A 10,888-nucleotide genomic window follows, 5' to 3' on the forward strand; every position below is an offset into this window, starting at 1 on the left:
AAATAAAATAGAGCTGAGGATGTAGCTCAGTGGTAGAGCACTTGTCTAGCACATACAAGCCCCTGGTTTCAATCCCATTACAAAAAAGCAAAATCATGAAAGTATAGCATTCTGCCCCCTGGCTCCCAAAGGCTTATGTCCATTTCATAATGCAAAATCCTCAAAAAACTAATTTGACTCAGCTATTCCCCTTCTAGGTATTTTTCCAAAAGAGTTAAAGACACTATATTACAGTGATACATTCATACTCATATTTATAGCAGCAAAATTCATAATAGCCAAATACTGGAAATAGTCTATATGTCCATCAACAGATGAATGGATAAAGGAAATGTGTTATTTACATGAAATGGAGTACTACTTGTCATAAAGATAAACTTGAGTCATTTGTAGGAAAATAGATGCATCTTGACGCCATATGTTAAGTAAAATAAATCAGATACACAAGCTTAAATATCACATGGTTTCTCTTATATGAGAAACCCAAATTATTAATGAAGAGCAAAATAAACGATTGATAATTGGAGGTAGGGAGATAGATGCTTCTCAAATAGAAAAGGGATCAAGAGATGTGGTTTATATATTTCAGGGTATTCAAAAATTCCATAAAATGGGCCAGGGATTTAGCTCAGTGGTTCCTCTGCCTCCTGTGCAAGCGCAAGGACCCGAGTTTGATCCCTGGTACCAAAAAAAAAAAAAATTCCATAAAATAAAATACTGATTGAGAGAGAGAGAGAAACAGATAGAGACAGAGAGAGTCAGACAGAGAAAGACAGAGACAAAGAGACAGAGAGAGAAACAGAAGGAAGGAGAAAGGAAAGGGGATATAAAAGGAATCAAGATGTGTTATGTTGGGGCCAGGGATTTAGCTCAGTGGTTTTGCCACCTGCTGCGCAAGCGCAAAGACCCAAGTTCGAGCCCCGATACCAAAAACAACAACAAAAAAAGATGTGTTATGTACATGTATCAATTTCCCAAAAAGAATGCAAACATTATGTACTGCAAACATGTAGTAATAAGAATTTTTTTTAAAAAAAAGTATTCAGTATATCCCCACGAGTCCCCAAAGCCTTAACTATTCCAGCATTGCTAAAAGTCCAAGTCCAAAGTCTCTTGTGAGACTCCAAGGAGCCTTAGCTCTGAGCCTCTTTAAAAATCAAACGAAGAAGTTACATACTTCCAACTATGGCACAAGGTAAATATTCCCACTCCAAAAGGGAGAGATAGGAAAACAAGAAGCAAATGGACCGAAGCAAGCATGAAACTCAGCAGGACACACTTTAATCCTACAGCTCCACGTGCAGAATCCAGGGCTACCAATGGCATGATTTGAGCCCCAAAGAGCTTAGGCATTTCCTTTGGACTGTTCCACCCCGAGGGATCCTTGAGCTATACCCACAAAGGCCTCTGCTGTAACATGCACTGTTTCCCTCCAATTGTTTGGATAATTCCAATATCTAAGAGACCTACACTGGAGTCCCGTATGTAATGGCCTGTAATGTTTATTACCCATATCCCCAAGACTTGGCATGCCCAGCTCTATGCTCACCATATATTTGGTACTCTATAAATATGTATTGATGATGGTGATGAATTCAGAGAGAAGGAAATCTTCAGATTATCTCCCCCAAACATTCCCAGTGCTGGCATTTGATGCTGTGGCTATGCTAAATTACGTGCAGTTCTCAGGAGAGACCATGATCTCCCTTTCCTCTGGTCCTCCATCTCTAACTTACTGTTCTCTACCCTCCATTTACCCCATCTTCCTTTTTCGACTGGTTAAATCTTCTCATTCTTCTTAAGTTCAAATATGACATGTATAAAAAGCCTTCTCTGGTCCCCTGTTCAAGATTAGCTTCTCCTTTGTTCCCTGGCAGAGTTCCATCATCACAATTGTCATTGTAGTCATTGTGGTTGTTATTTTCTACTAGATCACATGTTCTCTGATGGCAGAGATAGGTTCCTTCTTGTTACTTTTGAAACTCTAGCAGTCCCTTTTGACAGTAGACTTGCAATAAAGACCATAATATTTCATAACCACACTTCTTATTCACCTGGATATTTTGTTAGAGTTTAGATTTTGATTCATAGATTCAGGATGGGACCTGACAGTCTGCATTTCTACCAGTTCTAGGTAGAGCCCATGTTGCTGGTCCATGAACCACATTTTGAGTACAAAGGTGGTAGGGCAGGCACTTCTGCTATTACTTCCTTGTGACAAAATATTCATGTTTAGGAGAAGCTGCACAAGGTTTGGGGTACAAATAATGACCACAGGACAAAATTTTCCTTGTCATTGCTAAGCCAGCTGAGTCATTTGGAGATAAAGCTAATAACCTTGGCCTTATTAGCTACTGAGTGAACTGCCACCAATGAACAAATAACAACATTTGGCTAATTTGCATTTCTAAACTGCTTTCTTCCTTTGCTCACACTCTAGTGGAGGTGCTAATGAACCATGAAATGTCTAGAATATTGGCAGCAAGAAGGAAGAGAAGCTGAGCTGACCCATGCCTGAAGAATAATGATCTTCAAAAATCAAGGGGTATTAAATGCAATGTGGTATCCTGAATTAGATCATGGCACCAAAAAGGCGTGGGGAGGCATTAGGAGAAAACCTGGTGAAATCAAAATAAAGCAGGGCATTTAATAGTAATGCACCAGGTGGGCATGAGGCAGAAGGATCATCACAAGTTGGAGGCCAGCCTGGGCTACATGGTGAGGTTCAAGCCAGTTTGAACTACAGAGTGAGACCCTGTCTCAAAAAACCCAATAAACAGGCTGGGGGTGGTACTGCACGCCTGTGATCTCAGCACTTGGGAGGCTGAGGCAGGGGGATTGCCATGAGTTCAAGGCCAGCCTGGGGTACATACTGAGTTCAAGGCCAGACTGAAGTAAGAAGCAAGATCCTGTCTCAAAAACAAAAAAAAAAAAATTACTTTAAGAGAACTTGTGTAGAGGGTATATGGGAACTCTCTGTATTATCTTTGCAACTTTTCTGTAAATTGAAAATTATTCCAAAAGTTAAAAGTTATTTTAAAAAATCAAGTAATACACTGTATGTATTTCTTCACTTTACATGATATCATGCTATAAATATAAAATGAGTTTCTGTAAACATAAAACAAGATACAATTGGGTGTGTATTCATAGAAAAAATTCTCTAACAAAACTTAGTAGCAATTAATGAAGGAGTGGGAGGGTGGCTGTGTGGATAGCATACCTGGTAAGTGGTGCCACTCCACAAGAGCTTTACCATCTGTCATGAATTCCAAGATAACACTTCTGCCTCTGGCTCCTGATTCCTATCTTTCATTCTTGAGCCTGCAAGGAGTTTCTTTCATTCTTGGTGTCTTAGTCTATTACTATAACTAAACACCACAGACTAAGTAATTTATAAGGAAAGAGGGTTTACCCAGCTCACAGTTCTGGAGATCCAGGGTGTAGGGGCCACATTTGGTGTGAGTCTTCTTGCTGGTGGGGACTCTGTGGGTGCCAAGGTGGTGCAGGACATCATGTGAGAAGACAGAATGTTCTAACTTGGGCCTTTCCTCCTCTTATAAAGCCACAGTCCCATCAAATTAGGTCTTTACCTTTATGGTCTTATTTAGCCTTCATTAACTCCCCCAAATCCCACCTCCAAATTCATAGCTGGATTAAGTTTTATCTTCTTTAAATAAAAAAGTTTTTACCTTCTTTGTATCTTACAATAAGGATTCAGTTTCAATGTGAGTTTTGGTGGGGAGCTTTTGTGGAGACAGCACTTAATTTCTGGATTCAAAAAAAAAAAAAAAAAGAATTCCTGGATTCTGTACTCAAGGACTCAGTATCTCTGTATAGCAACATTGCTTTGTTTTTTGTTTGTGGGTTTTTTTTTTAAGACTTAAAGGTGTATTTTTATGCATTTTAAAAGAAAAAGATTTCCTTTCCTAACAAACAGGCAAGCTACCAAATAATTTTATAGAGTCTTGCTGTTATTTTTCATGATCACTCTCTTCTCTCTTTTGAATTTTTTTTTTTTTTTTTTGGTACCGGGGATCCAACTCCGGTCCTTGCACTTGCTCAGCAGGTGGTGAAATCACTGAGCTAAATCTCCAGCCCTTGAAGAAGTTTTAAAATGTAATCTGAGAATTCTTTTAGATTGATTATAGCTTTTATTTAGCTTACACACTGAAAATCCTGATAAGCACCTAAAGAGATCCACAATTAGTACAAAAAGAAAACACAAGGGCCGGGGATTTAGCTCAGTGGTTTCGCCGCCTGCTGCGCAAGCGCAAGGACCAGAGTTAGATCCCCGGTACAAAAAAAAAAAAAAAAAAAAATACAATATTTTACAGATTATTCTTTCCCAGTATAAATAGAGCTAAGGTTACTAAATACCAGATTTTATGTAAATATATAATTTCCTACTTTTCTTTCTATAAGTTTTTTTTTTAATTGCAAAACATATTTTAGCCACATTTAGGGCAAAAGTAAGCTTACTGAGAATATAACTTCATTATTTCTTAAAGCCAGATACAAGAATGCTGATTGTTTTCTTTGTAAGTGGAATGCATGGCAGGCCACTTATGGCAATCATTTGATAGGAATGAATTCATTCCGAAAACTACTGGCTAATCTGTGGGGATTTCCATGTTTGCCTATTTTACAAGATTTCCTCCATTTGGGAAGGCTTTGATGCAGGTAACTCCTGGCAATTGTTTGTGTAGTGACATTACTTTGAACAATTGGTCTTGGTATTCCATTTTGCCTCAACCGTGTTTCCTTATGTACTAAAGTCTCGGAGTCTGATGTGGTTGTGGGTTTAGACATTTATGTCTTTGTATGTGTAACCCTGGCCTCAAACTGGGCATATCACAGGAGCTCCATAATTATTTGTTAGATGGATGAGTTAATGAGAGGCTTCAGCATGTGAAGTAAATTTTTGCCTAAAAAGCATGAATTTTTCAATAATATTTTATTATATAAATAATATCCTTTTGATGGAACTTTCCCTTCAGACTTTATAAGAAACTTATTAATAGGAGGCCTTCTCCAATTCTGTGAATTCTTAGAAAATCATGAGAGTCCTGTTAACTCTTAGAGAAACCTCAGCTTTAACTAAAATCATGCATAGTGAGTGTGCGTTCTTCTCAGAAGGCTGCTCCCAATGCCTGTACTGAGGCCCCGGCTCCGGTCGGGCACAGAGGAAGAGTCAGAGGCTCGGATGTTGAGGAGCATCTATGTCATGCTGTGGCAGGTACTAAAAGCCACCCCTGTTTCTTTGAGCACGCTGCTCCTTCCTGAGTTCAGTGCGGTGGGAAAGGTCTGACAGCTCAGCTAACTCCCTGGGGACTCTTCATCCCTGAAGGGCCAGCTGGAGACTTTTCTGTGCTTTTTAAAACTTGGAGCCAGGGAGAAGAGATTTTTGCCACTCAGAACATGAAATTGGGAGGATGTGACTCAAGGGCAGCTGTCAGCCACCTTCCCTGTCATGTGGAGAAAATCTGCAGGTGAAAAAGATTCAGCCAAGACATGGAAATGGAGAAAGAGCAATTTGGTGTCAGTGTTTGGGTGCTGGATGATCCAATTATACTTTAGGTCACCTGAATATCCCAGTTTGACAGCCAACACGCATCCTTTTTTCTTTGGCTGATTTGAGTTTCTGTCAGTTGCTAGAGAGAGTTCTGAGGGCTTCTGTAATGCTGGAGAAAAACATGCAGTTTCCTTCTTAATCTGAATGGGAACTAGTACCAGCTCAGCCAAAGAATGCACTGTTTAAGCTTCTGCTTGGACTGGGTGATGTGACAGAGACAGCCAGGGTCCAAAGCTCAAGGCCCCCTTCCATTATAGGATGTTGTCACTGTGGGATGACACCTCACCACGGAACACATCTCCTGAATCTGACATTTAGGTGGGGATACCTGAGTGGTTCTCACCAGCGGAATGCCAGTGGATGGGATATGCGTCACTGCCCAGCGGTGGGGTGGCACTTGCCACTCTCCTTTATGCCATCTGCTGGAAAAGAGGATTCTGAGGCTTTCAAGAATGGCACAACCACACCTGGAAGGAGTCTGGGTGTTGTATTTTGCTATGGTTTCACTATGGTTTGTCCCCTGCAAAAGTCAGGTTGACCCAGGCATGGTGTTACATGCCTGTAATCTCAGCACTTGGGAGGCTGAGGCAGGAGGAGCTGCTGAGTTCAAGGCCAGGCTGGACTACATAGTGAGTTTAAGACCAGCCTGAACTACATAGTGAGACACTGTCTCAAAAAACAAAAAGCAAAAAACAAAGAGTGGAGAATGGGAGAAGTGCAGGGCTTGTGAGCGAAACATCAGCCTTGCTCTGCTCGCCTCATTCTCGAAGCTCCTGTGCTCCTGCTCATCGCCCGGAACATCTTTCACTATGGCCACCTCAGCAAGTTCCCACTTGAGCAAAAGCGTCAAGCAGGTATACACGTCACTGCCTCAGGGCGTCAAAGTCCAAGCCATGTATATCTGGATTGATGGTACTGGAAAAGAACTGCCCTGCAGGAGCCGCACCCTGGACTGTGAATCCAAGTGTGTAGAAGAGTTGCCTGAGTGGAATTTTGATGGGTTTAGCACTTTCCAATCTGAAGGCTCCAACAATGACATGTACCTTATCCCTGCTGCCATGTTTCAGGACTCCTTCTGCAAAGACCCCAATAAATTAGTGTTCTGTGACATTTTCAAATGTAACCAAAAGCCTATAGAGACCAATTTAAGACACACCTGTAAATAGATAATGGACACAGTGTGCAACCAGCACCCCTGGTTCAGAATGGAGCAGGAATATACTCTGATGGGGACCGATGGCCACCCCTTTGGTTGGCCTTCCAAAGGCTTTCCTGGGCCCCAAAGTCCATATTACTGTGGTGTGGGAACAGACAAAGCCTATGGCAGAGATACTGTGGAGACTCATTATTGGGCCTGGTTGTATGAAGGAGTCAAGATTACTGGGATGAGGTCTGGGGATTTAGCTCAGTGGTTCTGCTGCCTGCCTCGAAAGCACAAGGTCCTGAGTTTGATCTCCAGTACCAAAAAAAAAAAAAGAGAGAGAGATTGACCATTAGTTCTCAATCAACACAGATATTCTGGTAAATGCTTTTCAATAAAGTGGATCTTTAAAAAAAAAAAAGATCACAGGAACGAATGCTGAAGTCATGCCTGCCCTGTGAAGGAATCTCCATGGGAGACCATCTGTGGGTGGCCTGTTTCATCTTGCATCGTGTATATGAAGACTTTGGAGCCATAACAACCTTTGATCCTAAGCCCATTCCAGGGAACTAGAATGATGCAGGCTGCCACACCAACTTCAGCACGAAAGCCATGCAGGAAGAGAATGGTCTGAAGTCCATCGAGGCAGCCATCGAGAAACTAAGCAAATGGCACCAGGACCACATTGGTGTCTATGATCCCAAGGGGGACCTGGACAATGGCTGGAGCCTAACTGGATTCCATGAAACCTCCAACATCAATGACTTTTCTGCTGGTGCAACCAACTGTAGCCCCAGCATCTGCATTCCTTGGACTGTTGGCCAGGAGAAGAAGGGTTACTTTGAAGACCGTCACCCTTCTGCCAGTTGTGACCCCTTTGCTGTGACAGAAGCCCTCATCCGCACATGTCTTCTCAATGAGACTGGTGATGAGCCCTTCCAGCACAAAAACTAAGTGGACTAAACTTGCAGCCGTCGGGCCCCTCCTAGTTCTTTGCCTCCTCCAGCTCTTCCCTATCTTCCAGTTGTCCTACTTGTCTCCATTGTGACTCAAAGGGTGTAATATCAAGGTCTTTTTATTCCTCATGCTCAGGCAATCTTCTTTCTTTGGCCAGGATAAGAGGGGTCAAGTTCATAATCTTTTCACACCCATCCACCCGCTCTGTCCCTATTGCAGAAACTTTCTAAGGCATTAGTTGGGACGCAGGTAGGGAAACGAACCACTTTCCCCTTCAAGTGTGCTTGTCCAGTAGGTGTAGCTATCCAGACGGAGCAGATGTGTTCGTGAAACACCAGGGGAGGAGATTTTTATTTTTCAGGGTAGCTGAAAGGGGAAAGACCTGATTTGGGTTAAGTGAGGATCTCTCTTGATGGGAAGCTCTATTTTCGAAGGTAAAAGTAGAAATTAGAGAAGGAAGAGCAGTTGGAGGTCAGGGAGGAATGCCCTTCCTTGGTTTCTTGCTGCAATGCTCCCCTATTGGGGCTCCACCCCCCACTCCCCAGGAACACAAAGCTGAGTAAACTGATGGATATCCCTACCTTCAAAGAAGAAAAAGTAAAAAAAAAAAAAAAAGAAAGAAAGAAAAGAAAAGTCAGGTTGAAATTTAATGGTCACTGTTGTGGTGTTGGCCGGTGATTAGTTTTTGTTTGTTTGTTTTTTATTTTTTTGAGGCAGGGTCTTGATATGTAGCCCAAGCTGGCCTCAAATTTAACAGTGATCCTTCTGCCTCAGCCTCTGGAGTGCTGGGATTACAGGCAGGTATCACCATACAAGGCTAATTAGATTCTTAAGAGAAATCAATCCCTTTCTCAGGAAAGTAGGTTGCTATAAATTGAGCTCCGCCCCTTTCAGTTGCTTCTGGCACAAATGCCCACATACTGTCATGAGTTGAAGCACAAGGCCCTCTCCAGAAGCTGTTGCCCATGCCCTTGGACTTCAAAATCATGACCAAATAAATTTCTTTTTCAAATAAATTATCTTTGTGGGCTGAGCATAGTGATGCCTGTAGTCTCAGCACTCAGGAGGCTGAGGTGAGGGAACTGCTGGAGTCCAGGGTTTTGAGATCAATCTAACATAGAGAAATCATTAAAAAAAATCAAAACCAAAACAAATAAAAGACTAAATAAATAAACAATTCAAGCTTGTTATAGCAACAGAAAAATGGACTAATATTTTTCCACTAGGAAAACTCACTCTTGACTGTTATGTGAGTAATGAACTTGCATTATGTTACATTACCAAAATGTTGGAGATTTGTTTCTTATAGCATCCTGTATTAATCTGTTGACATATTTCTAAGGGCTGGAGATTTTGTTGAGTAGGAAGAGGCACAAGCAAAGTTCAAGGTACTTCTTGAGAGAGGCCATGAATAGAAACAAGAAAAGCTGACCTGTGTGATTAGATCAAGTCCATGATTTCAAGAATGGAAACAGAAGAGAAAGCCAGAGGGTCAGCAGCCAGGTAGGCCCTGATAGAAATAAGGAGTGGGAAATATGATCAGGGGCAGCTACAAAGTGAGAGCAAACCAAGTGGGGGTGTCTGTGGTTTGGTTTTTGAGTCTGCCAACAGCATAGAACATGGGTGAGTCTCCCTGATTTAGGGGGGTAGGAGCAGGATGGGCAGGAAGCACAGTAACCTGGAAGAATGATGCCAGGCGTCCAGCCAGGGGGATGAGTCGAATTCACAAACAGGAAATCAGTCATGACGTCAGAACCTCCAAGGCTTGGGAACATGTTGGGATGTGGGGCAGGAAACAGGTCAAGGCAAGTAGTTCAGAACTAATGACCAAAGTATTTTGGAAGCCTCGTTTTCTGTGGAGTCTGGGGAATGGGCCTGGTAGGTAAAGGAAGGGAAAGTGGCCAGCCAGGTGGGGATGAGGCATCAAAGGGGGGGTGCAGTTGCTGCTCAGCTCCTGCTGACTGTTGCCACGTGGATATGCAGCCTTCAAGTCTTTAGCTCTTCCCATTTTTTCAAGAAAAGCAGGAAATTCAGATTTTTATGTGAAATATCCTGGATTTTAAATGATGGCAAGTAATTCAGAACTTCAAAATAACACCCCGTTGGCCAAACAAAACACATTCATAGGCTGAATTGGCCCAAAAACTGTTGGCTTTTGGATTCCAGCTTAGAGGAAATGAGCAGAACTGGAAGCATGTAAAAAATAAAAACCAAAACATCATGAAAATCGTTCAGTTTCACCTCAGTTCCAAGCACCACAAGATACTACTGGAAGAAGAGCTTTGCGACAACTGCTAACTCAAGTAGAATGCATCTGGTCTTCACAAAAGCTATGGGCTCCCTAGGGCTGGGGCTGCAGCTTGCAAGGCCCTGGGTTCAATTCCAAGCACTGCAGGCTCTAGAAGTTGCCAGGGATATACCTTATAGTTCTCCAAATCACTGCAGTTTCCACCACAGCTGGAGTGAGCTAATTTTCTTTAATCTTTCTATCAAGTGTGTCAATTTTGAAGTTTACTTTCTTTTCTGAAAGGCCATCAACTCTATCTTGACAGCTGAATTTCCAGGAAAAGCATCCACTTGGGCGAAGGCAATTGAGAGAAACAGTACTTGAACCAAACATGACCTTGACTAACTGTATTTTATAATAGAAAATGCTTCCAGGCCAAAAACCTCAAAAGTGATCAAAAGTTTTTAAAGATTGGATCCAACTAGTTCAGTTTATCAACGTTGGCCTGTGTCTGGGCCAAGGTCATGCCCAGAGGATGTGGCAAATGCAGAGTCTGATTCGTCTAAAATGTGGTCTCTTAGGGGATATGTATCAATATTACTGGCTGCTGAACTAGTCATTTTGGGTGCCCCAACTTGGTATCATCTCAACTGGCCAGTTTGCCCAGGACTGAGATATTTCCTGAGATGTGGGCTTTCAGTGCTAAGGTTGGGATGGTTTGGGGCAAGGTAGCATGATCAGTTGCCCTACATCACAACATTCTTTTCTCAATGTGAGGATATGAAGCCTTGACACTGTGTGTGTGTGTGTGTGTGTGTGCGTGCGCGCGCTCACGCTGGGATGGAACCCAGGACTTTGAATATTATAAGCAGGCATTTTACAACTGAGCAACACCTTTATCCCTCTAATTGTTCTTACTTATCTCCTTTGCTCTCTCTTCCTCTCTTCCTCTTTTCCCTCCACTCTGAATTGCTCTGAGGTCCATCCT

The 10,888-nt window shown here is 42.3% G+C and overlaps 1 pseudogene; it reads left to right on the top strand.

The window, feature by feature from the left end:
* Positions 1-6,384: 6,384 nt before the first annotated feature.
* On the top strand, positions 6,385-7,670 carry LOC101718739 (glutamine synthetase-like; annotated as a pseudogene).
* The last annotated feature ends 3,218 nt before the right edge of the window (positions 7,671-10,888 follow it).

This window comes from Heterocephalus glaber, unplaced genomic scaffold, assembly GCF_053883595.1.
Source record: "Heterocephalus glaber isolate CG9 unplaced genomic scaffold, H.glaber_assembly_v1.0 deba00001608, whole genome shotgun sequence".
In the NCBI taxonomy this organism is placed as follows: domain Eukaryota; kingdom Metazoa; phylum Chordata; class Mammalia; order Rodentia; family Bathyergidae; genus Heterocephalus; species Heterocephalus glaber.